This window comes from Canis lupus, chromosome 2 (assembly GCF_003254725.2).
Source record: "Canis lupus dingo isolate Sandy chromosome 2, ASM325472v2, whole genome shotgun sequence".
In the NCBI taxonomy this organism is placed as follows: Eukaryota; Metazoa; Chordata; class Mammalia; order Carnivora; family Canidae; genus Canis; species Canis lupus.
The window spans coordinates 75,379,381-75,406,014 of NC_064244.1; the positions used below are offsets into that span (position 1 = coordinate 75,379,381).

The 26,634-nt window shown below is 45.0% G+C and overlaps 1 long non-coding RNA gene across 2 annotated transcripts in view; it reads left to right on the forward strand.

Annotated features, from left to right (window-relative positions):
- Positions 1-19,387, forward strand: part of LOC112660665 (uncharacterized) — a 28,431-nt gene extending 9,044 nt beyond the window's left edge. The window contains exons 2-4 of one of the 2 annotated variants that reach the window (XR_007408422.1): positions 12,714-12,895; positions 14,032-14,189; positions 18,214-19,387. This is a non-coding gene — a long non-coding RNA (uncharacterized LOC112660665). Of the gene's footprint in view, positions 1-12,713; positions 12,896-14,031; positions 14,603-18,213 lie in introns of those variants that run through there. The other variant, XR_003137132.3, reaches the window with a different exon arrangement.
- Positions 19,388-26,634: the final 7,247 nt, after the last annotated feature.

Here is a 26,634-nt window from a genome sequence, read left to right on the forward strand (position 1 = left end):
GAGAGGTCTAGTTAATCCGCCTCCTTGTCAACATTTGGTATTGTCAGTTATTTTAACTGTAGTCACTGTAATGGGTGTGAAGTGGGTATCCACTTTTGGTTTTCATTGTCATTTCCTTTTGCATGTTATTTTTCTTATTACTGAGGTATAAAAATTCTTTATATATTTTGGATATAAGGATACAAGTCCTCTATCAGGTCTATGTATTATGAATATTTCAATCTTGGCTTGCCTTTTCATATTTTTCATGGTGTCATTCAAAGGACAGAAGCTTTGAATTTTCATGAAATCTAATTTATCGATTTTTCCTTTTAAGAGGAAAACTATTAGCACAGTGCATCTGCTTAATGGGGAAACCCTGATGCATTCTTCTCTAAAACTTAGAGACAACACAAGGATGGTCACTGTCACCACTATTTTTTTTTTTTTACATTATTTTGGATGTATTACTCTACACAAGCAGATAAGTGAAAAGAGAGATAATATGATTTTATGCCTGGAAAACCCTAAAGAATTTCCTGAATAACCAATTATCAGAAAAAGAATGAGAGGGGCACTTGGGTGGTTCAGTTGGGTGAGCGGCCGACTCTGGGCTTTGGTCAGATCATGATCTCAGGGTTGTGAGATCCAACCCTGCACATCATCTGGCTCCATGCTCAACATGGAGTCAGCCTGAGATTCTCTCTCTCCCTCTGCCCCTGCTTGCACAGACACACACTCTCTCTCTCTTTCACTCTCAAATAAATAAATAAAATCTTAAAAAAAAAAAAAAGGAATGAGAGAAAAGGGAGAAAAAGCTAGAGGGGATGGAGGAAGAGAAAGGAAGGGGAAGGTGATAAAGTAAGGTGGTGATGATTTAAACAAATATACAGAAACCAACTAGAAGACAAAGGTCTCTTCCTGGACTGTTGGGTCTCACCATAAGCTCCTCCAGTTTTCAGGCCTCTGGCCTTGGACTGAATTATACCACCAGCTTTCCTGGTTCTTCAGCTTGCAGATGGCATATTAGTGCATATCTCAGCCTCTGTAATTGTGAGAGCCAATTTCTAAAATACATCTCCTCTCATATATTTCTGTCTCAGTCTCAATCTCTAAGCTATTGGTTTCTTTTTTCTGGAGAACCATGATTGATGCATCAATATGTAAACTTTGCACAGAACTCAGTTAGAAGAGGTAATAGAAGAAAAGACTGTATTTAATAGCAGCAAAAGAAAAAATACCAATGTATAAACTTAAAATATCAGTGAAGGATACAACAGAAAACCTGAACAGAAAGACATACCTCGGTGCCTGGATGGCGCAGTTAGTTAAGTGTCCAACTCTTGATTTCGGCTCAGGTCATGACCTCAGGGTCATGAGATTGAGCCCCACATTAGGCTCCATGATGGGCATGGAGCCTGCTTAAGATTCGGCCTCTTTCTAACCTCTCTCTAAAAAAAAAAAAAAAAAAAAAAAAAAAAAATTACCATTTCTTAAATAACAAAGAAGCTGATTACAAAGTTTATTTTTTTAAAAGATTTTATTTATTTATTCATGAGAGATAGAGAGAGGCAGAGACACACAGGCAGAGGGAGAAGCAGGTTCCATGCAGGGAGCCCGATGTGGGACTTGACTTGATCCCGGAACCCTAGAATCACACCCTGGGCTGAAGGCAGCGCTAAACCGCTGAGCCACCCGGGCTGCACTGATTACAAAGTTTAAATGGAAAAATAGACAACAAAGAATATGGAGAACCAGCTCTACTAGATGTTAAACTATATTCTAAAGCCTCAGCAACCAGAATAATGGGCAATCAGCACACAAATAGGCAAACCAATGGAACAAAATAAAAAGTCCAGGAATAGATCAAAATTACACACGGAAATTTAATATATGCTAAAAGTGTAAGAGAGAAAAGGTACATTTTATAATTAGTGGTTTGGGGATAATTGGGTAATCATTTGAAAAAAGATGTTTTATCTGTATTTCACATCTTATGCTGGGGTAACTAAAAATAGATCAAAGATTTAAAGTTAAAAAATTATACATGTTAAAGTACTAATGAAAAGTGGGCAAACTCCTTTACAACTTTGAGGTGATGAAATTCTTTCAAATTGACTCAAAGTCCAAAAACCAAATAAGAGAGACTGACCAATTTAATCACATGAAAAAAAAAATGAAGGGGCATCCCGGGTGGCTCAGCAGTTTAGGGCCACCTTCAGCCAAGGGTGTGATCCTGGAGACCCGGGATCCAGTCCCACATGGGGCTCCCTGCATGGAGCCTGCTTCTCCCTCTGCCTGTGTCTCTGCCTCTTTCTCTCTCTCTGTGTCTCTCATGAATAAATAAAAATCTTTTTAAAAAATGAACAAAGTCTAAATACAAATGACATCCTGGGAAAATATATTTGCAACTCATATTAAAAGGATCAATTTTCCTAATACATGAAGAGCTTCTAGAAATTTATAAGAGCAAGAACAAAACTCTCCCAAAAATCTTAGAAAAATGGGCAAAGACATAAAAGACCTACCACACACATGGCCTATAAATACACAAAAAGATGCTCAACCCATTCATACTATGAGCACTGCAAATTAAAACCACCCTGAAATATCTTTTTTTAACATATAAAATTAGGAAAAATTCTGGAATTTGACAGTGTGATGGTAAACAGACACTGTCATACACTGCAGGTTGGAATATAAAGTAGTACAGTTCCTATGTAGATTAACAATATTTATCACAATTTAAAACTACATTTCCCTGGGATCCCTGGGTTGCTCAGCTGTTAAGTGTCTGCCTTCGGTTTAGAGCTTGATCCTGGGGTCCGGGGATCAAGTCCTGCATCAGGCTCCCAGCATGGAGCCTGCATCTCCCTCTGCCTGTGTCTCTGCCTCTCTCTGTGTGTGTCTCTCATGAATAAATGAATACAATCTTTTTTAAAAATGCATTTTCCCTTTAACCCAATTATTTCACTTCTGGGTATTTATTTTATACATGTACCTGCATGTATACAAAATGATGCATGTACAAGGTTATTTCCTGAAATAATTCATGAAATAGGAACAAAATGGAATCTAAACCAAAAAAAACTTGCTTAAGTATATTGTGATGCATTTATTCAATGGAATATTATGCAGCTTAAAAAAAAAAGGTGAGGAAGCTCTAAAACCCTTATAAGGAAAGGACTCCATTATATATTGTGAAACTGAAAAAGCAGGAGATAGAACAGGGATCAACAAGCCTTTTTTAGTAAAGGGCCAGACACTAAATATTTTCAGCTTTGCAGGCCATGCAATCTCTGTTGCATCTGCTCCACTTGCTGACTTGCCATTGTAGCCGGAAAGCAATCAGACGATATATAATCAAACAGGTGTGGCCAGATTGGGCTGGATTTGGCCTGCTGGCAGTAGTTTGTCAGACTACTGCACTGTATGCATGGTTTGTTATTTTTGTGTAAATGAGTGTATGTGTGTATGTGTGTGTGCATATAAGAATATATATATTTGCATTTGCTTATATTTGCTTAAATAACATTGAAAAGATAATATGACAAATGGAGCGTGTGCCAGTTAGGGTTAATGAGGAGACAGGAAACCAGGGAAATCTGAATGGAGAAACTTTAACGTGAAGAATCACTATCTAGTGGGGCGCCTGGGTGGCTCAGTCCTTTAAGTGTCTGTTGCTTGGTCTCAGCTGAACTCTTGATCTCAGGATCATTAGCTCAAGCCCCACATTAGGCTGGGCTTGGGAAAAAAAAAGGAATTATTAGCTAGTAATATAACTAGCATAATATTAACTAGTACAATGTAAAGAATTATTAGCTGATAAAGGAGATTAACTCCTAAGAGCAATAGCGAGACCTCTGAATCAGTGGGTCCAACAGAATGTTCTGCAACACTGGACATGTTCTATGTCTTCACTGCCCATTCATTAGCCACGTGTGGCTATTAAACACTTGAAATATAGCTACTGTGACTGAAGAACTGGATTTTTAATTTGATTTTGCTTTATTTTTAAATTCAAGTAGCCACCTTTGGCTAGTAGCTACCACATGGGCAGAGGTGTGGGGAGTAGCTGCCAATGCCAAGGCTGAGGGAGTGTACTCTAGGACAAAAAATCTTGGAAGAGGCCCTCACCCCTCAAAGCTGAGATTTGCATCTATAGGAGAAGGTGTAGCTGTAGCCCACGGGATGCTGGTGTCTGTGTACCACTGGGTTTCCTGCATACCTATGACAGAGAAGTGCAGGCTGATAAGGAAGCCATCACACTATGGGAGCCAGAAAGCAGAGCCCCAGAACTGGAAGACAAGCTTCCTTCTCTTGCAGTTTCCCTCTGCACCCTCTGCTGATAAGGCCTAACATTATGCCATCTGCCAAAGGACAAATGTTTACAGGGTCTGGTTCCAGTATCACAAGGCAACATAAAGTAGAGCCAATCTAGTGTGTAGAGGCAAATAAATGATAGCTGGTACCGGGTGGATGGAAACTGGGTAAGAGCAGAACTTTTCACTATATGTCTTTAATATTATTCTGAGTTTGAATCACAGAAACATATTATTTACTCAACAAATTCATGAAAAGAAGATGAGGGGTTGCCTGGGTGGCTCAGTCGATTAAGCATCCAACTCTTGACTTTGGCTCAGGTCCTGATCTCGGGGTCCTGGGATCAAGCTGCACAACAGGCTCTGCTCAGTGCAGAATCTGCTTGTCCCCCTCCCTTCCTCTCTGCTCCTGGCACTCACTCCCCACCCCTGCTGGCACTCTCGGGTGCACGCTCTGTCTCTCTCTCAAATCAATAGATAAATAGAATCTTTTTAAAAACTCAAGAAGGGGGAGGCTTAATATATTTGGGGGATCCCTGGGTGGCTCAGTGGTTTGGTGCCTGCCTTTGGCCCAGGGTGTGATCCTGGAGTCCCGGGATCGAGTCCCACATCAGGCTCCCTGCATGGAACCTGCTTCTCCCTCTGCCTGTGTCTCTGCCTCTCTCCCTCTCTGTGTCTCTGATGAATAAATGAATAAAATCTTAAAAAAAAAACCCTAAGAAGATGAAAAATATATACCAAGCAGATACAAATCAGAAGGAAACTAGGACATCAAAGCATCCATACAGACCAAAAAAGATCACATATATCAGTAAAAAGAACTTTGTACTGAGGAGACATAACATAGAAGCATCTAATAATATAGCTCACAAATATATTAAACTATTTTTAAAAAGATTTTATTTATTTATTCATGAGAGAGAGAGAGGCAGAGACACAGGCAGAGGGAGAAGCAGGCTCCATGCAGGGAGCCTGATGTGGGACTCGATCCCGGGTCCCCAGGATCACGCCCTGGGCTGAAGACAGGCACTAAACCTCTGAGCCACCCAGGGATCCCCCAAATATATTAACCTATTGATAGACTTACAAGGCCAAATAGCTGAATTTATAGCGGTGGTTGGAGATACTAACACACCCCTCTCAGAAATTGATAAAGCAGGAAAAAAAAAAAAAGCAAGGATAAAGAACATTTGAACAATGAATGCATCCTCAAACCCAGAATACAAATTCTTCTCAAAATCACATGAAACAGGTGAACATGGGTTACATGTTAAGCTACAAAGGAATTTTTAATAAATTCTTAAGAATCCGCACCATCCTTGTCAGCTGCCTAAATCCAATGCAATAAGTAGTAGAATCAGTAACAAACAGGAGAGCTGAAAAAACTCCATATGTCTGATAATTTCAAATCATACCTCTACATAATGCATGGGATAAAGATAATATAATAAGGGAGAATAAGAAATACTATTAAAGACAAAGGTGTGTAAAAATCAGTGAGATGTTGCTAAAGCATTTCTTGTAGGGAAAATTATAACTTTGAATGCATTTTTCAGGAAAAAAAAGGAAGTGTGAATAAAATGAAGTAAATCTTAAAGAAGCTAAATACAACAACAACAACAACAAATAACAGAGTAAATTTCCCCAAAGAAGAAAGGGAAAAGTACATAATAGAAGGCCAAGTATCAGTGAAATGGGGAGGGAGGGCAGTTAACGAAATCAAAAGTTGCTTTTTGAAGAAAAAAAAACCCCTAAAACTAAGATAGACAAACTCTTAGCAAAGACCGAACAAATAAACAAAATGCATAATAAAAATGAATACATAAGTGTAGCTACAGCAGAAATGGAAATTCTTATTTAATTTTAATGCTATTGAAATAAAACATAAAAACTGTAAAAGAGTTTTGCTGTATCAGGATGCTTTTGGCTACAAATAATAAAAAAAGAATTGATCTAACCTGATTTTCAGAATAAGAAATTTATTACCTTAGAGAACAGGAAGTGCACAAGTAGGATAATTCGGGAACTGGTGAATTAGACCTTCATTGAGACATCAAAGTCAAGTTTCCTTTCATCCTTGTACTTTGGCATCCTCAGTGCAGCAGACTCAGCCACAGATGAGCTCCCCTCCTAGACACAAAATAGCTTAGTGGGTCCAGGCTTCTCATCTTGTCAGAGAAGAAAAATCTTTTGCTCAAGCCCCTCATCCTCTACCATATACAGTTGGACCCTTGAATAATGCAGACTTTAGGGATTCCAGCCCCATGCAGTCAGAAATCTGTGTAGACTTTTTAAAAAAATATTTACTCATTTATTTTAGAGAAAGACAGTGGGTGCATGAAAGGGTGGGGGAGATGAGCAAAAGGAAGAGGGAGAGAGAAAATCTCAAGCAGACTCCTTGCTGAGTGTGGAGCCCAGCAGGGTGTGGAGCCTGACAGGGGCTCCATCTCATGACTCTGAGATCATGACCTGAGCCAAAATCAAGAGTCAGATGCTTAACCGACTGAGCCACCCAGGTACACCTGTGTTACTTTAAAAAAAAAAAAAGAGGGGTGCCTGGGTGGCTCAGTGGTTGAGCGTCTGCTTTCAGCTCAGGGCATGAGCCCGGGGTCCTGGGATCAAGTCCCACATCGGGCTCCCCACAGGCAGCCTGCTTCTCCCTCTGACTGTGTCTCTGCTTCTCTCTCTGTGTCTCTCATGAATAAATAAATAAATTTTTTTTTCTTGTCATGAATAAATAAATAAAATATTTTTTTAATTTATTGTTTATTTATTTATTTTAAAGAGATAGAGAAAGAATGTGGGGGGGAGGGTCAGAGGGAGAGAGAGAGAGAATACTCAAGCAGAGTCCCCACTGAGTGGGAAGCCCAGAGCAGGGCTTGATCCCAGGACCCTGATATCATGACCTGAGCTGAAATCAAGAGTCAGCTGCTCCAACCGACTGAGCCAGAAATCTATCTGTGTATAACTTTGACTCCCTCCAAAACATAACTATTAATAACACACCGTTGAGTGGAAGCCTTATGGATAACAAAGTCGATCAACACGTATTTTGTATGTCATATGTATTACACAATAAAGTAAGCTACAGAAAAGAAAATATTATTAGGAAAAAAAGGTTTTTTCCTTATGTTCATTAGGAAAATTCTAAGAAAGAGGAAAAACATTTACAGTACTGTATTGCAAAAAAATCCTCATATCCAGGGACCCATGTAGTTCAGACCTGTGTTGGTCCAGGGCCAACTGTACTCTTCCGCCTTATAGCAGCATATACTCACGTCTAAGCTAATCGCTGACAAGGAACAGGGAACCACTGTGTTTGGCATTGGCCAGATCTGGGTCACTGTCCAAATGGCTCTCCAAGGCTGCAGGGGGCTACACTCTCCTGACATATGTGACCAACTGGAGAAAAATGGAAGTATTGGGAGATGACTGCTGGTGAGGCCGTCAACATGTCTGCTATTGTTATGAGAATCTAGATACAAAAAAACTGGAAAACCTAAGCAAAAAGTAGAAGTGCTTGGAAAAATATGAAATGCCTAAAATGGCACAAGAAGAAAAATCTTTGTATAAAATATCCACTCGCCCATTCATTCAATAAATAATTATTGAGTACTTATTAAGTGCTAGGCACTCTTGAGAAACGTGATTAATAAGCAATACCACTCCCCCTCCCTCACCCCTCCTGCTTCTCCCACACCTCTCCTCCCTACCTCCCCCACCAGTCCATCTCTTTTGGACAGTAATGGTATTGGGAAGTGTACTTGTCTGATTTCTATAATAACTAGCAGTCTGTATTTTTTCATTAAATATGATGTGTGTTGTAAGTTTTTGTTGGAGATTTTTTATCAGGTTAAGAAGGCTACTTTAATCATAAACAGATCTTTTTCTTGTATCTGTTGAAATATTATACTTTTTCCTTTAATCTGAAACACCTTGATAGATGCTAAATCATCCTTGCATTTCTAAACTAAATCCCATTTGGGGTTGTTTGAATCAGGAATTTTACATCTATAATTATAAATAAAACCAGCCTAAAATTATCTTTCCTCATACTGTCCCTATCTGCTATAATATCAAGGTTTAACTAGACTCATAAATTGGTTAGGTGACTTTCCCTCCCCTCTTCTCTGGGAAAACTTGAATAATATGGGAACTAGCTGTTCTCTGAAAGTTTGGTAGAATTTACCTGCAAAACAATCCTGGTCTGATGATTTTTTTTTTTATTGTCAGGGTGGGATGATTAGACTATTTTAAATGAAAGATTTTTGTTCACATGAGTTAGATTTAGGTTTAGCTCTGTGAGAAGTAAGCAGTCTGGAAATAAGTGGTTCATGGCTGGCATCGGGGACCCAGCCCTTCTATTGTGGTTTCCCTATTGATAGCACATGGCTCCAAACTCATGTTCCAATACACCAACCAGTGAGGAGAAAAGAGGAAATGAGGGAGCTGTTTCTCCTTAAGAATATTTCCTGCAAATTTTCCATCATACCTTTTCTTATGTCCTATTGGCAGGAACTTAGCTCCATTGTCACACCCTGCAAATTATGCTGGGAAATATAGTCTTTATGTCAGAAAGCCTTGTATCCAGTTAAAAATCAGTTTGTTTTAATTAACAACAACTACAAAAAAGAGAAGTTATTGGGGATAGCCAGTAGCTATCCAATAAAACAAAAACAAAGAAACACCATAGACAGAGTTAACTGACAACAAACTGGGTGAATATATTTCCAATACGTATGACGGTCATTAGTATCTGAAATCAGCAAAGTAGGGGGAAAAAAGGAGATTTCTATATAAAAATATGGAAAGAAAAGCAAGCAATTCATGGAAGAGGAACTCAGAAACCTAAATGGCTAACAAACAGATAAAGATGTTGAACCTTATTAATAATCACAGAAATGCAAGATAAAGTGAGAAATAGATATTGCTTTGCATCCAAAGATGAAATATGTGATAATATCGAACTGCCAAAGATGTGGGGAATATGCAACTTTCATGCACTGGTAGGGGGAAGAAAAATTGGTGCATTTTGCAATTTGGAAATATTTAGTGATAACAACAAAGTGCACATCAGTTTATACTGCAAATCCTGTCTCGTTTATAAACCCCAGAGAAATTCTTGCTTAAACACAAAGGGATATGTTCAAGGATGTTTACTGCAGCATTAGTTTATAATAACAGAGTTGGAAATAGCTTAAGTGTTCTTCAATAAGGAATTACTAATGAAACATAATACATGTAGATAATGGAATACAACTCAACAGTCAAAAGAAGTGGCCTAGATCTATGTTTATCAGCATGAACAGATCTCAAAGAAACAGAATGACATATATGGCAATATATCACTTACCTACACGAAATATGCACACAAAACAATACCATATGTTGTTTGGTATAAATAGAAATATATGCATTTAAAACGTAAATGCATGTATTAAATGTAAATAAAATGGACACAGAGCCTGAGAACCATGCCTGTGGGGATGGGGGAATGGACTGGAAGTGGAAGATGAACAGAAAAACTTAAATTGAAAAATAAAAGAATAAATTAAAAATAAATAATAACTACGTGCCAACGTGGAGCAAGATGAAAGATCCTTAAGTGTAGATCTGGGCTCAATTCATCTTTTAAGTCACAAAACACCCAGCTTTACAAATAATTGGGTGCTCCACAATGTTTCTTGAATGAATGGATGACTATTCCCCAAGCATAAAATTGCAGAGTCTGATGTGCTAAAACATGGGATTTCTGTAATGATTCATATGAATATTTTCCTCTTTGGGGCTTGCATCATTTGCCTCCAACTGTTTAATCTCATCAAGCAACGCACTCACAATTTCAAGTTATTTCTTGTGAGGCCATTATCATTGCTGGGGTTTTTTTGTTTTTCATTTGGAATTGTGTTCCGAAAGTATCTCTTTCCCTGCAGGTTTTGAGCCATCTGCGATAAAGGAGGTACTTAAGATTTCAATAACAACAAAAACAGATTAACTAAAGGTTTGCCTTTCATGCTGAGGATATTTCTGTTCAACTTTCAGGCAAGGCGCTACAGAGTCTTTATTTTGTTTCAGTCCATTGAAAATGAGGCCTAGGTACTGGATGAAATGCAATTGCTCTTTTTTCAACTGTTTCTGAGTGTGGCAGTCTCTTCCCTCAGATATTCACCTGGCTTCACTCATATGTCTGCTCAAAAGTCATTTTTTTCTGACAGGCTTTCACTGTATATAACAGCATCTCCCTTAGTCCCTAGTTTTTTTTTTTACTCTGCTTTATTTTACATGGCACTTATTATATCATATTATATGTCATTCATTATCTGTCCCCAACCCTACCCTGAAGGTGAGCTCCATGAGAACAGAGACCTTGTCTCTTTTGTTCACTGCTCGTCCCCACATTAGGAAAAGTGCCTGGACCAGAGAAAACACTAAATGTGCATTGACTGCATGAATGAGGAATTCTCTGAAGTTTTGTAAAAATTTCTCCATTATACTCCTATTATATTCCTGTTCCGTTCAATATATTTCTTATAATCAACCTAAAAAGCATTTCTCCTTTTTGCGGTTAACTTTCAGTTCTGTCTTTAGTCACCTGAGGTTTATTGAGCTCCTACTAAGCACCAGGTCCTGGGCTCAGTGCTGGGGGTTCTGCGGCAAATGACGAAGACCATGCCTCAAAATTTTTGTCTCTGCTTTCAGGATGACAGTGCCCTCACCTTTCTAAAATTGGCGTACACATATTAAACGTTTACTCCGTGCTAAGCCCAGAATGAATCTCGTTACATCCACAACAATCCTATGACGTTGATATTATTAGAGTGTTTCAAAAATTCTTTCCCAGAAGCATGCGGTTTATGAGCAATAAATAAAACAACAGAATTATCTTGTCAAAGCCAGATGGAGGCTTCCAGAGAGCAGCATCCAGGGCACAACTAGTGGAACAGGTGCAGAGGCCCTGCAGAGCCTCCCCGCTCTCCCCCCACCTGTTCCCCAGGGGCTCCTGATGCTCTTTTCCCATCAAGCACACCTTTGCCTTCAACATCACAGATTTGTTTAGCAACTGTCTTATCACTCAAGGCTTTTATCCAGAAGGAACACAGACATGTGGGGTCATGAAGGTTTTAAGACATGTTTGAAAGTGATGCCAAACTGTTTATACACAGTCGCCTTTTCCATTTTACACTCAGCACTGCCCCTTCCCGAGGAAGGGCTTTTGATACACCTTAGTATTTTTTTAAATCATTGTAGAGACGAGGAAATTGATGGTCAGAGAGGTTAAGAAACTTACTCAAGGTGAGTGAGTGGCTGATTCAAGATTTATACCCAGGCCTGTCTCCCAGACATATGTTCTCGTCCACTGAGCTGTGCCCACTCCAATGGGACCATTTTTACCCATGGAGGACTCTGCCAATTTCCTTTTTAAATTTCTCTCTGAGGGCAGGATTGCGGACCTGGGAGATGAGAGATTGGGACTCTAGTCCTGACTCTGTCTCTAATTTACTCTATGACCATGGGCTGTGTATCTATCTTCCCCTCTCTAACCTTCAGTTGCCTCATCCTCAAAGCGAGAAGGGAAAGATGAGCATTTGTCATATTTTTTTTTAAAGATCGTATTTATTTATTTGACAGAGAGAGAACACAAGCAGGGGGAGTGGCAGGCAGAGGGAGAGGGAGAAGCAGGCTACCTTCTGAGCAGGGAGCCCAATGAGGGGCTCAATTCCAGGACCCTGGGATCATGACCTGAGCCAAAGGCAGACCCTTAACCGACTGAGCCACCCAAGTGCCCCAGCATTTTTCATACTTTAAAAAAATAGCCTTTCTTCAAATGAAATCACATCTAGAAATATGATGTGCAGGTGCATGAAACAGGCGAACATGGAGCTTCTCTAGTTGAATCTGGAGCTGGAGGGTTCTGAGCTCCTTCTACATGACCCTCCCCCACTACTGGGAATGGGTATCAGGGAATCTATGAACCTCCAAAATTGTGTGCTGAATTGAGAGTGCAACATGTGCACGTTTTTCATCAGTCTCAAAGGGGTCCATGTTCTCTATAAAAAGGTGCTGGTGGTGATCCCAATCATAGCTGACATGTACCTGGAGCCATGCTAAAGCACTTTATACGATTAAAATCACTTCGTCCTTACGACAACCCGATGAATAGGTAGTTAGAGTAGAATGTCCAGTTAGCAGATGAGAAAACAGAGTAACGGGGTGGTTAAGTCATTTGCTCAAGGTTGTGCAGCCAATACACGTTTTCCTAAATACCTAGCTTTTTGCAAGGATGACCAGCCTACTCTTTTTTTTTTTTTGCTAAGTTTTATGTACTCAGAAAACTTTATACTATCTCCTATGGGATATTGTTTTTCACTAACTGTGATATGTTGCACTGAAATTGTTGCACTTTTTACCTAGGTTTGGCTTAGAACACATCTTACAGCGTCTCATTTCTCCTGGTCTGTCCAACTTCATCCCCACCTGAGTGTCCATGCTCCCTCCTGCTCCAGGACAGTGCTTTCCAAAAGGTGGTCTGGAAACCTCACCTTGAAACCATCTGGACAGCTACAGACCACCTCTGACCTGGACCAGTGACTCTGGTACATGTGTGCAATTTTTACCTTATTTTATTTGGAAACATTTTTTTTTTAAACAAAAGAAGGTGTATGGAGGTTGGAAGGTTCTGGTAATGAAATCCCACCACCTGACTTCCTTCCCTAGGGAAGGCTTTGTAGAGAGGGTGTGGCTAAGAAAGGTGGAGCAAGAGTAACAGGAAGGGACGGAGGTGATATTCTCTAGCTCTGCCTCAAGCTTTGTCTGAAGCACAGTATTTGCTATTTTTTTTAGATATTTTATTCATTTATTCATGAGAGACACAGAGAGAGGTAGAGACATAGGCAGAGGGAGAAACAGGCTCCCCGAGGGGAGCCCGACATGGGACTCTATCCCAGGACCCTGGGATCACAACCTGAGTTGAAGGCAGATGCTCAACCACTAAGCCACCCAGGTGCCCCAATATTTGGTATTTTTTTAAGCTTCACAATAACCAGAGGCATAATGTTGCCCCCACCTTAAAGAAGAGGAAACCAAGGCTCAGAGAGATGATGGAATTTCCCCCAAGCAGAAGGGGTGCTATTTGATCTTTTCCTACCATTAAGTCATGAGAATAAATATTCCTATACTATCTTCTGAAAGTTTTATTGTTTTGTCTGTCACACGAAGATCTACAACACACTTGGATTTTTTTTAGGGGGGCAGGGGGAGTGATAGGAGATAAATATTTTTCTACATATTCAATTTACCCCAAGCCATTTAGCAAAAAGATCACCACCCACCCCTTTGTCATAAATCTAATCTCCAGACAGGTGCAGGCGTGTTTTTGGCTTCTCTATCCTCTTCTAGATTTCTCTCTGTCTGTCTTTGTACCCACACCTGACTCTCCATTTCTAGCATTTCAGAACAAGGTTTGATGTACTGTAGAACTAGTGTTTTCACATGTTCTCTGAGATTCCACATCTTCACCTGGCCAGGCCCCCACTTTGTTCAGGAGTCTACACAAATGGTCCTCAGAGAACCTTCCCCTACTACTCTTAGAAAATGGCCATCCTATCATTCTCTATCTCCTCCACTTTATTGTATTTCCTATCACACATTGAGTTGTATATTTCTTTTTTTCTAATGATTTTTTAAAAGATTTTATTTATTTATTTATTTTTATTATTATTTTTTATTTTAGAGAGAAGGAGAGAGTGAATGGAGAGAGGAGCAGAGGGAGATGGATAAGCAGACTCTGTGCCAAGCTTGGAACCCAACACAGGGCTCGATCCCAAAACCCTGAGATCATGACCTGAGCCAAAATCAAGAGTTGAATGCTCAACCAACAGAGCCACCCAGGTGCCCCTGAGTTATATATTTCTTGATGCACGTGCACTAGAAGATAAATACTATGAGGGCATGGGCTTTGTTTTGATGTGTTCCTAATGGCATGATCAGTAATGTTTGGCATGTGGTGGGCCAAACATTGTTATTGAAGAAGTGAATGATTCACCAACTGAATGAATGAAGGGGAGGGTTTCAGGCAGGGAGATCATATTCTAACTTTAGAATGATCATTCTAGGGATCCCTGGGTGGCTCAGTGGTTTAGCGCCTGCCTTTGGCCCAGGGCGCGATCCTGGAGACCCGGGATCGAATCCCACGTCAGGCTCCCAGTGCATGGAGCCTGCTTCTCCCTCTGCCTGTGTCTCTGCCTCTCTCTCTCTCTCTCTCTGTGACTATCATAAAATAAAAAAAATTAAAAAAAAAAGAATGATCATTCTAGTTGTAGAATTGCAAAGAGAGCACACAGGATATGATTGGAAGCTGTTGGACAGGCTACTAGGTTGGCTAACACGGTGCCTAGGCTTGAGATGATGTGGCTTTGACCAGGGTGGGAGTGAGAGGTAGTGGAGAAAGTGGATAGAGAGGCTTGGGAGGGGAAATAGCTCCAGGACTTGAAGACCCGGGGAGGTTGAAAGACAGGTAGGAGGCAAAGGTGTCTCCATAGCTTTGGCTTCATCAACTGGCTGGTTGTGGCTGTCACCTGCCTAGAGCCAGAAGTGAGACCCCGAGCCAGTGAGAATGATGTTGGGGTGGCTCCAGTGATTCTAGAAGATCCTGACTAAACACTCATGCCCCCTTTAAATGCATCTCCATCTTCTTCTAGGGAGTGGGGGTGGGGGTAGGGAATAATTCTCAGTAGAAGAGGGGAGAAAGCACCTGCAGTGGAGGGAGCAGCTGGGCATCGATGATGTCAACAGTTTCAGCAATGCAGGCATTTCAGACTTCCTGGCGTTCACACAACTGAGGCTCCCTTAGGACGCTGGAAGAAATATCATCCAATAACCAGCAAATACCTCTGGCCTCCCAGAGATGCAGCACTGCCGATGACCTTGGTGGCAATGACCTTCAGAGGAAGATCCAAGTGAGCACAAAGCCAGTTGGAAGAAACTCCCCAATCCAGGGCTGGAGCCACCCTGAATTCAGAGTGTGTGGCTGCCTGCCTCTCTGGCCTGGTAGCAGTTAGAATTCATCTTTGCATTGACGGCATCAAGATGAAACAGATGGAGATTTGCTGAAGATCTGCCTTCAGCCGGCACCCCAGCCTTCCTGTTGGGGACTCTCGGGGTGCAATGACACCTGGTGTCCATTCTAGGTTCCATTATCCAGTAGTAGAGGAATTCATATCCGCAGTAGCACAAAGGCCAAACCCAAGACAATCCCTCCTTGTGCCATCGATTGGGGTCCTGCTTGGCAGTTTCAGTGAGCAGTGGTTTCTTTGCAACATGAGAGCCTCTTTGGCTTGGCTGCCTCTTGACCATGAGGGAGCCATCCCGCTGGAGGGGGCTTGCTACCCTGTACAGGTCAGGGGTATTGTGGGGAGCATTTGGTTCACCCAGATGTAGCCCTGGTTTCCTTGTCTGGGCCCTCTGGTAAATGGTATATTTTCCTGTTGGGCCTCTAGGGTTTGGCACACGCTATTCCTTCAGTCTGGGAGAACTTTGCGGCCTCTTCTTTACCTGGCCAACCATCTTTGTCCTGAAGATCTCAGGTCAACTATCACCTGCCCCTCTGCCTTGCCAGGTATCCCTCATCTGGCTTCCACGGGCCCTGGGCTCCCCACTTCTGGCGTTAACCACTCTGCTGTCTCTTGGTATCTACCTGCTTTTTCATCCTGTGCACCTAAAACGGTGCCTGGCATGAGGCCGGCCCCCAGCGAATGTTTGTGGACGGAGAGAAGAAATAAATTTACGACATTGTACTGGCAAAAAAGAACTGGAAGATTTAAATTCTATAAATGACCTCAGAAGCAGTAGGATTCCTTTGTACCAACTGGCATGGGAGGAGTCAGGACCAGAAGATCAGGAACAGGGCTTCCGCCTGCCATGGACAGTGGTTCCTTTCTCTTTTTCTTTTAAGGCCGACATCACAAACTTCACTTCGGAGACCTAGGATTGAGACTCTGCTCAGTCACTCATGCGCTGTGTGGCCTTGAGTGAGGCAGTGTCCCCTCTGGGCTTCGGTGTTGCCTTCATGAAGTAAAGTGGTTGGACTGTATACACGGAGCTAATTTTTATAATCTGGGGCTCTTACAAATGCCAGGCACTGTTCTGAGTGTCGTGCGTGTATCACCTCATTTAATCTTTACAACCTTGCAACATGGGTAGTATTTTCCTCCTATGCTTAATGGGGAAACTGAGGCACAGAAAGGTTATGTAATGTGCCCAAAGTCTCACAGCTAGTAACAGATAGATCCAACAACCTGTTTCCAGAGCCCACCTCTTAACCCCAAAGCTGAGCTGTCTCTCTGCTGGATGATTGGAAGGCTCGTTCGTGTTTTGCAGTGGGACCTCTATGCCTCTCGTGTTGAGGATATTTATAGTCCATGCCTTTGGAGTCCAGTTCTAACCGGCCCTTCCCTGAGAGAACAGAGGCATTCAGCCTCTTTGCTCAGCCCCTCGTGCTGGTTAGGGAGAAGGCCAGTGAGGGTGTGGATTCAGGAGCAGGGCAGACCTGGACTGGACTTACAGCCCCCGCTGCTCACCTGTGAACACCGGTGAGTTCCTTCACCCCTTGGAACCTCGGTTATGATGCCTGTTAAAGTGGAGATGAATTCCAAATTCTTCCTCGGTGACCGTGAGGATGATATAATACAGGTAGGGTTGCCAGATTGAGCAAGTAGAAATAAATACAGGATGCCCAGGTAACTTTGAATCCCAGATAAGCAAGGAATAACTTCTTAGTGTAGGTGTATGTCCCATGAGATATTTGGGACATACTTATGCTAAGAAATTATTCCTTATTGATCTGGAATTCAAAGTTAACTGGGTGTCCTGCATTTTATCTGACAACCTTACATGCAGAGGAGGGTTGTCCATTCAGAAGGGCTCAATAAACTTTAGAAAGATCTTTCCCTAACCCCCTCCTTTGCATGTGCCGGAGACATACCTTGGAGGCCTGGACTGTGGTTAAAATCTGCACCCCCCATGTTCAGATGCACCTACCTGGTAAAAACTGTGAACCCTTGATTAACCGTGTGGCTCAGTTGTATGTGGATTTGAGTACAGATCTAGGATTTTAGTAGAGGAGGTGGGAAAGGGCCCTTCTGAACCAGGCTGATGTGCAGAGATGCCCCTTCTCAGCAGAGGCAGGGTGGAAACCACAGCCGCCTCCTCAGCAGCCCCCATAGCCTCCTCCTCCTCTGCAGGCTCACTGCAGCCGGTTCTCTAGCCAAGGGCGCCATCTCCTGCCAGCATCTGGGTGGCCCGCGTGGCACGTGGCTCTGAGCAGAGGCTGGGGCCCAGGGAGAACCCCAGAGAGGCCTGGATTGTCTTGTCTTGTTCCCTGTCCCAGCAGAGCCTCCCTTCCCAGTTCCTAATCATCCTGCTTCCTCTCATCCATCTCTGCTGTCTCTCTCTCTCCCCATCAACCCTCACGTCAACCTGCTGAACGCCACCTGTACTGTACCATCGAGGTTCTTGGAGAGGCTGCAGGTGCCTGAGAGACAGCACAGATCAGGAGTCGGAAAAGCCTAGATCGGGACCCAGGGAGACCCACGTACTAGCTTTAGGACCTTGGGAGGATTCATATTAACTCCTTGGAAGCTCATTTGCTCTGTAAGTTTATGATAAAAATCCCAGCCTCACATATCTCAAAGGACTTCGGTGAAGAAGAATTAGTTGTGTGTGCAAAAGTGCTCTGAAAATTGTCAAGTGCCTCAACAATGTCAGTAATTTAATAGTATATTCTTATATAATATCTATACTAATAGGATATGTTATTAGTAACTGTAATACCAGCGACATTTCCTGGGCACCCTGCTACCGAGGCCTGAACGTCTGCAGACACCTCTGCCTCCTTGCTTCTGTTTCTCTCTTTCAGATCCAGGATGCACCCCACCAGCTTCACCCTCCTGCGCTGCATTAGGCACCACCAGCGTCTGGGAGGCAGGATGGCTCATGCCACAGCAAAGAGCCCTGTATCTGTCAGCAAGTTACCCACTCCCTGTGCCTCAGTTTCCTCATCTGTAGAATGGGGATGAGAGATAGCAGCCTCCCTTCCTGTGAGGATTAAATAAGTATGAAACACCTGACAATTTTAGCAGACTCTCAATACATGCTGCTGATTATTTCCTCCAGATGCTGGCTGTTATTCCAACTGCCCCCCCTTAAGGAAGCAGCGCAGAAAAACGGACATTGCGTGGGGTTTGTAGCCAGAGGGAGGTGACTCTGAATATCTGCTCCATCACCGGCATCATCAGTCTGGGACACTGGCAGGTGTCTTCACCATCCTGAGCCCATTTCTCCCCCTGGAAATGGGTATAGAAATAGATTCTATCTCCATGGTGGGGTGAAGATTAGGTGACATCACCTTGTAAAGTGCTCTGTTTGTTGTCACCACCTAATTACCAGACCAATGGCAGCTCTAACTTACATTTCCTTTGTCCTCTGAGCCACGTCCATTCGTCCATCTGTTACACTTCTCCGATGGGCCAGATCCCATGCCGGTTGCTGCGGATGCAGAAATAACGAAGACCTGAGTCTTGCCTTCCAGGAACCTGTAGTCTTGTGGGGGAATAGTAATAAAAAGAATGATTTCCATTTATCGCGCACCTACTATGCCCCGGGCACAGTGTTAGGGCTTTACACATGTCCTGTCAGAAAATTATCACAAAGACCCAGGACTTAGGCCCAAGCTAGTGACATGACCCCAGGGCGTTGGTCTCAACCAGAGCTCTCTCATGACTTCCAGGGTTGACTGGTTATTGTGCCAAATGCAGGTGAGGAGGGACATCACGGAGGTCCAAGGGGGACCCGGGGGAGGGATGCTCAGCTCCATGAAGGAAGGCTGGGGAGGCCAGGCCAGTCAGTGGGCTCGCAGGTGTGGTCTAAAAGGGAGATGCTCGGGGATCCCCGGGTGGCTTAGCGGTTTAGCGCCTGCCTTTGGCCCAGGGCATGATCCTGGAGTCCCGGGATCGAATCCCACGTCGGGCTCCCTGCGTGGAGCCTGCTCCTCCCTCTGCTGTGTCTCTGCCTCTCTCTCTCTGTGTGTCTCTCATGAATAAATAAATAAAATCTTTAAAAAAAATAATAAAAGGGAGACGCTCTGGATGTCGGTGGCCCTGGGCAGAAGCCTGGAGGTACGAGGTAGCAAGGTGCTGTCAGGGGACCTGAGCTCTCTGGACAGGCCAGAGCAAGAGCGCAGGGGTGGGAGTAGAAGGTGCTGGGAGGTGGCTGGGAGGGAGGCTCAGAGCTGGGGGGGCCTCGGCTGTCCCGTTCTGCTGAGCGGTTTGGACTCCCCGCTGGGGGGACTGTGTGTGAGTGTCGAGGGGGTGATGTGCAGGTGGAAGGAGGAAACCAGCGAGGAGGAGCAACTTGCTGCAACCCAGCCCTGGAAGGAGAGCAGGGCCGGGGAGGGAGCAGAGGTGCGGGCGGGCAGGAGCTGGGTGCGACAGGACGACAGGACAGCAGGACAGCAGGTTGGCCTCGTAGGCCTAGCAGGGGAGGGGGAACCCAACGGCTGGGCGGATGCTGCCATCTGCCAGGGAATCCAGGAGGAAGAACGGAACCTGGGGGAAAGGAGGGTGAATGTATTTGGAGTTGCTGATGGGGAAGCAGCTCAAGGTGCCACATTCGAGGTACTGCACTGTGCACTTTATTCCGAAGCCAAGGGTCAGCTCTGTACAGTCCCATCATCACCCCCACTTCACAGACAAGGGAACTAAGGCTCAGAGACGTCCGATCTTTTCCCGGGATGACACAGCTCAGAGCGGCTGCTCCAAACCTGGTGGCAAAGGAAAAACCAAGGAGGCATTTTCAAGGCATCCAGCACGAAGCCTGAGCCTGATGGTATCGGATTGTGAGAGCTGGGCCCTCGGAAGCCTTCCAGAAGCCTAGGAAAATATTGACAGCTTCTTCCAACCTGTCCTCTTGGCTCCAGAGAAACTCTCTAGGGTTCCAGCCCTTCCCCAAGACTCAAACTTGGCCAACCTCACGCTGGCCAGAGTGGCTTTGCTGAACCCCAAGGGGGCTGTGTCCGTGGGCCGGCCCTCCAGTCCCTGACCAGGCCACCTCCTCTAGCAGGACAGACATGGGCTACAGGTGCTGGGGATTCATTTGCCTCTTTGGGTTTTGGTGAGAGGAAACAGAGTGAGAGATGCTGTGCTCAGGAGAGTTTGTGAGCCAGGGAATTAAAGACACCAAATAAATAATAATCACTGTAGCAAGGGTTACCATGCTTGGGGGCTGGTTACTATGGATCTCTTTTACTTTGCTGCTCATTTGGTCCTCGCAGCAATCCTGGTACTGTTATTTTTCTCATTTCAAAGAGGAGGAAATGGGGGGCACAGAGAGGTTATGTAACCTGTGCAAGGTCACACAGCAATCAACGGTTTTTAGTGTCACTCTTACTCCTTAGCCTGTCCCCCTCTACCTGGTGCGTCTGGCAGCCAGTGAGGGGGAGAGGGCAGCGGGGAACTCGGAGGAGGAAGCAGAGAGGAGGATGCGGGAGGGTTGGGGCAGATGCAGCAGCATTATTGGATCCAGCCTCCCTGAGCTTCCTGCTGGAGCTGAAGGGGGAGGCAGGCGATCTGGGCTCTGGTCTCTATGCTGCCTGACTGCCTGTGTGACCTTGGACATGCTGTCCCCACCCTGGTTCAATAACCTCTTCTGTGCAAAGAGAGCGTGTGCTTAGGAAGTGCTGCAGTTTCTTCCCAGATTAAAATGATGTGATTCTAAGAGAAGAGCCCTGGACAGAGGGATTATTTGGGGTGTCAGGGAGCCAGTCATCCCGGCAGTTAGTGGACTGGTGAGGGAGGGTAGGAGCTGGAACATGCACCTGATCTGTGCCTCTCTTTTTTGTGTTGCCGCACTTGGGAAATTGGGCCTTCCCCGGGAAGTTCGGTGTCCCTCACTGCAGCAAGCAGCCACTGGAGGGTGCTGTGTCCCCACAGTTCTGGGTGAGCTTCCCTCCACTGGCCCTGACCAATGGTCCACTTGAGCTGGGACAAAATTTGGGAGGCCTGGGGCCTGTCCCCTGGGAGGCCATATGGGGCCAGCAGGACATGACCCTCTGGAAGGATGTGCAAGAGCGCTGGCCAGGGGGTGAAGCCCTGCCACTGACTCGTGCCTGGTGAGCTTTGGGCAAATTGCTTCACCTCTCCGAGCCTGTTTCAGCTCCTGTAAAACGGGGACAGTGATGTCTAGGGGCTTGTCATGAGAAATGTTATCAAGGCAGATCATGTGTGAGTGCTTGCAAGGATTTGCGTGTTGTCTATGCCAAAGTAAGTATTTCTTGTTGCAGTGTTACCCTCAGAGAATCATTCCATAACCACTGCAGGGGAGGCGAAACAGCCTTTGGTAAGGGCCTGCTATGAACTTAGAGCTGGCCGAGGCACTCTCCTTAGGCCACTCTAAATTCCCACAATGGCCCCAGGAGGTACAAATTGCTATCGTGTGCATTTCACAGTTGGGAGAACCCGGGCCCACAGAGGCAACCTGGCTTGCCCAGGGTCACCCAGCCACGGGGTAGCCTTAGTCTAGTGCCACAGACTTCCCTCCAACCACGACACAACCCCACACCGCCTCGTGGCCAGGTGGGAGGGAATATGGTACGACTCACTAAAGTCTCCCAGGCCGAGGTTTCAGATGGATGCCCTTTATGTGGTCCTTGGGAGGTGTGGGCGCCCTCCTAGCATCCTTGCCACAAACCAATGTCCTTGATATAGAAGCACATCTCAACAGGGGAGGGGACTCCGAACTCACATAGTCATTTTCTCTTCCTCTGGAGTTGGGCATGACTCTTCGTCCTCCCTGGGACGCAGAGTAGCTTCCCCTGCAAGGGGACCAAGCTTGCACACGGTCTTTGTGGCGATAGAGAAACACACCTCCGGGAGATGGTCCGATTGAGAGGCTTATAGTTTATCTTGGCTTTTATTTTCTATCTTCATGGGAGAAAGATGGTGCTGTTTGCACGGCTGTAGATAAATGGAAGTATGGCTTAGCTTTTCACGATTTCTGTTCTCTGCCTCCCTACTTTTCCCTTGCTTGAGAAGGGTGGAGGGGTGAAGGTGGGAAGTGACAGCAAGGTGAACTCTAGACTCTTCCAAGCTGGGGAGCTCCTGGAGTCCCAGAGCCACGGAATCGTGGTGCCGGCGAGCCAGAGCTCTGAGGGCAGAGATGAGGCAGCGGAGACCCAGGCAGAGGTCCAGACCTGCCCAAGGTAGCCCCGAGGTCAGTGACGGGTTGGAACCGGAATGTGCCTATTCTCCTGGTCTCACCCCAGCACATTTGGCTAAGTCACTTGCCGCCCAGAACGTGGTCATTTTAGAAAACTCAGACAGGGAGAGGGGATGAGACAGTGGACAGGGACGGGGAGGTGTTGACCTTGCTCTTTGAAAGCTCCAGTGGGGAGTCGATTATCTTCATCTGACGTCAGCCCCTGGACAAATCATGGCCACAGAAAGCAAATATTATGAGATTAAGTGTGTCAGCATGGTGCTGGTGGCAGTTTCGGTGTCAGGAACAGGCCAAGGACCCCAGGTTCTGACAGACCGGCCCCCGGATGCTGCCTCTAACCACGTGCTAGGGAAGCAGGACCTGCCTGCTGCCCTGGGGCTGAGGGGGGCAGCTGGGAGGGTTCGGAGAGAACTGGGAGACGAGGCCTGCCCAGGGCTTCGGGGAGAACGCGTGTCCAGGGATGCAGGAAGGAAAGAGAGCTGTCAAGTACTGAGCTCCCAAGCCCTCCTGAGCACTTTATAGATTCTCGCTTGATCTCCCCAGCAGCCCGAAGGGACAGGCATTGCTGTCCTCGTGTTGTAAATGAGGACGCCAAGACTTGGAGTGACGAGGTACCTTGCCCACAGTCAGTCACACAGATAGGAAGTGAGGGAGCAGGGATTTGACCCCAGGCCTGTCTACCCTAGTGTGTTTCAGGATCTGGGTTAGGGACCTCCCTTTATCAGAATCATGAGGAACACTTGTCAAAAAGGAGATCTACTGAATTAGAACCTTGGGGTGAGCCTGGGAGTGATACTCGCAACAAGCTCCTGGGGAAGAGAGGAGGTGCTGCTAAGACCTGGGAATAATTGCTCAATAGCAAGAGTCAGCCGACTTTTCTTGTCAATGAATGGATAGTAAATACTTAAGACCTTGCAGGTCTTACAGTCTCTGTTGCAACTATTCAACTCTGTGGTTATTGTGTAAAAGAAGCTGCAACCAATCTACAGGTGAATGATCGAATGATCATGACTGTGTTGCAATAAAACTTTATTTACAAAAATAAGTGGTGGGCCAGATCTGGCCCATGGTAGTCTGCTCCCCTTGCTTATTAGCCTGTAGCCTGCAAAGTACCCTCCTAGCCCATCTCTCTTGTTGTCTCTCCATCAGCCCTGTGAGGAGGATATGGTTGTCTGCAGTCTGCGAGTGAGAAGACCGGGGCCCAGGAAGGTTAGACACCCATGGTCCTACAGGGAGTGCGTGGTGGAGTTGGGATTAGAACCAGACCTTCCAATTCCCCGTCCAGTGGCACTGAGAAGCATAAGCCTGATATGAATGTGTGGGCCAGGGGGATTGTGATTATTTAATGAAAGCAGCCACCATTCATTGAGCACTTACCACGTGCCAGGCAGTCATTAGCTCACATGAGCTGCTACCCAGATGTTGAATGTCATTGTACCTGTCACATGCAGCTGTCACAACCTCCCTGGGAGGTAAGAAGGCATCTGCGGTGTGTCAAAGCCAGCTTATCTCAAGTGTCCCATACACCTGACATGCCACAGCTGGACAATGGAAAGGTGGAGGCTGCTGACAAGATATATTTGCCTTTCTGTTCTTGAGGATGCGTACATGTGCACATTCACCCTCTACTCTCTCACAAATATCAGACATGTGGTCAGCTCAGTGATCTCCTTGTTGCAGGTAGAAGAACAAAAAATCCAAGGTCTGGAAATGACTTGTCTGTTTTACATGTCCGCACTGAGATCAGGAGCCAGAAACCTGCCTGTTCTGGGGGACAAGGTGATGGACCTCCAATTGGTCTGGATTCCACACTGCACTCTGCCCTTAGTCTCCAGGTGACTTTAAGTGCCACTGTCCTCATTTATAAATGAGTGTCACTTTCCTAATTCGTAAAATGGGTGGGAAATGGGTTTGTTCCATTGTTTAAGTCATTCATTAACTCACGATGTACAAAGCACCTACTATGTACCAAGCACAGTCAGATTTTTTTTAAGTAGGCTCCACACCCACCATGGAGCCCAGCACGGAGCCTGAACCTACAACCCTGAGATCAACACCTGAGACAAGATCATGAGTCAGATAGATACTCAACTGATTGAGCCACCCAGGCATCCCTAAATCATTTTAATTTGAAATTCCAAAGATTTTAGATTGAATCCTTCCTACTCCTGAATAGGAGTTAGCACATAAATGATAGGTCCTGTGGCTCAAGAATGCCTTGGGCTAGGATAGCTCTCCAGGTAGAAAGTTTATCTCTCTCCTCTGCATAAGATAGGTGTTAGCAAGATGTAGAGCCAGCTGCATTTGCCAATCCATCCACCAATTCATCCATCCATCCATCCATCTGTGCATCCATCCACCCATCCATCCATCCACCCATCCATCCATCCACCCATCCATATATCTCTGTTAATCCCTTTATCCATCCAAGTATTTGCCGAGCACTTACCATGTGCCTGGTTTGGCATTGTGTCAGCTATCTCTCCTCCCCCAGGAAATCCTTGCTGGTGCTCACAGCAACCTGGTGTTTGAGGCAAAGGTGATGGAAAGCCCAGATTCTAGGCAGCAATAATTCTCCAAGCTTGGAATCCAGAGAATTTCTGGAATGCCTTCAGGCACTTTAAGAACAGATAGGGCCAGAGATTGAGCTCTTTGGGCTACACACACCTCCCCAGACAGATGTGACCCCTTCTCCTCATTCTGCGCTGACCTCTGTCCCTGTGAGGACACCTGAGTCCCCAGTGCTGGGCCAATGTGAATAAGAATAACCCTACATGAACGGGTCAACAAAATGTGGTATATCCATTCAATGGACTAATATTCCACCATGAAAAGGAGAGAGGTACTGACACGTGGTACAACACAGGTAAACCTTGAACACATGTTGAGTGAAAGAAGCCAGATGCAAAAGACCACATATTACATGATTCCATCTATGTGAAATGTCCAGAAGAGGCCAATCCATAGAGATAGAAAGTGGATTAGTGGTTGTCGGGTGCTGTTGGAGTATAAAGATTCTTTGGGGGGTGATGAAATTTTCTGGAATTAGTAGTGATGGCTGCACAACCCTGTGAATATAATAATATGCCAAAGAGTGTACACTTTAACAGGGTGAATTTTATGGTATGTGAGTTAATTTATTACCTTCCAAATGTTTAAAAGCTGTTAGAAAACATTAAACAAAATTCCCATGTGCTATCACATTTGCTCCTCCTAACTTCTGGTGCCAGGGCCACCAGGGCAGGTAGCATTGGTGCTGTTTTTCAGCTGAGAAACTGGGAGCTCAGGGAGGGCGAAGGGCCGGGCAAGACTGCATTGCTGATTAGTGGCAGGGGGATGATGAGAAGCAGAGTTGGACTCCTGGTTGAGTGCTCGTTCCTTCACATCATGCTGCCTGAGGAGCAGACTGTTGCCTCATGAGCCAAACTCCCTGCTCTGTTCATATTTGCCACGTTAATACAGGAATCTCTGCAGGCAGGGACCGTGCTGGCAGAGGCTGTCACGACAGCTGATGGCTGCCATTCAAGGAGCATTACTTGGTGCCAGGCCTTGGGAGGTGGGGTGGACCATGTGTGTTTAGTTTTTTGTCAAAGACCCCTGTTATGAACCTTTGCGGTTGCCTCCCAAACCCCCTCTCATGAGCACCCTGCTCATTCCTGGGGAATTGCTGGGAGGTCATGCTGTCCTCTATGGAAACCAAAGAAATGGGGCATTGACATATAATGTAGGTTTGGCCATGAGCATTGGAGGCCCAGGGACCACTGGAGTCCTGGCCATCCCTGTGGCTGCAGTGGCCTGCATCTGGGCTGCTCCCACTTGCTCAGGTCTCTGTTGCCCTGCCCTTCCTCCTTCCTTGCTTTCTATCCACTCTTTGTGCATGGTGTTTGTTAGCCAGAGGTCTGTGGGACCCCAATATGCTCCTAGGAAATTTGCTTGTACACTCACGACAGAGTCAGGTTCTGTTGCTTGCAACCATTTGCTCTGACCACTGTATCCCTATGAGATAGATACTATTATTTTGCCCATTTTACAGATGAGGAAACTGAGGCTCAGAAAGGTAAAGTGA